Raw genomic sequence first — 716 nt, 5'->3', positions numbered from 1 at the left:
AAGTTTGTTTGCTAGAATGGCTTTTTTTTCAACCCTTGGACTGTGTGTGCAGAGAAGCATGGTTGAAGACCAGAAAATCACAGATTCATGGGAAGATATAAAAAGACTTCATGCCACATCAGATACAAAGTATTGTAGTCACATGCAGAGCAGACAATTCAAGGATAGAGAAAATAATATTCTTGAAACCTTTGAAAATACTGTGTTTGAATCCTTTCTGGCCAATTCACACACAAAATATCATGAATTAATGAAAAATACTTCTGTCAAAAATCTGAAATTTAAGCCTGGCTCTATTATATATTTTATCCCATGATACTTAGTCTATCTGAACCTTAGCTTTGTCATCTTTAAAGTAGGAAATATTTTATGCTTTTCTTGTCTCTTTTTTTTTTTTTTTTAACGCTAGGCTTAACCAAGATAGTCTAAGAAATGCAACCACAGATGAACATAAATCATTGTTCCCTCTCGGTGTTTAAGACAATGCAAGAGGATTGGCTTCATCCATCCTATAGAAAATTATAGTAGAGGGCGCCTGGGTGACTTAGTCGGTTGAGCGTCCAACTTTCACCTAGGTCATGGTCTCGCGGTTCGTGGGTTCGAGCCCCACGTCGGGCTCTGTGCTGACTGCCAGCTCAGAGCCTGGAGCCTGTTTCAGTCTGTGACTCCCTCTCTCTCTGACCCTCCCCTGCTCACGCTGTCTCTCTCTCTCTCTC

The sequence above is a fragment of the Crocuta crocuta genome, unplaced genomic scaffold (genome assembly GCF_008692635.1).
Source record: "Crocuta crocuta isolate KB4526 unplaced genomic scaffold, BGI_CrCroc_1.0 scaffold335, whole genome shotgun sequence".
Lineage (NCBI taxonomy): Eukaryota > Metazoa > Chordata > Mammalia > Carnivora > Hyaenidae > Crocuta > Crocuta crocuta.
The sequence above is the reverse complement of the archived record's forward strand: the minus strand, read 5'-3'. Positions refer to the sequence as shown.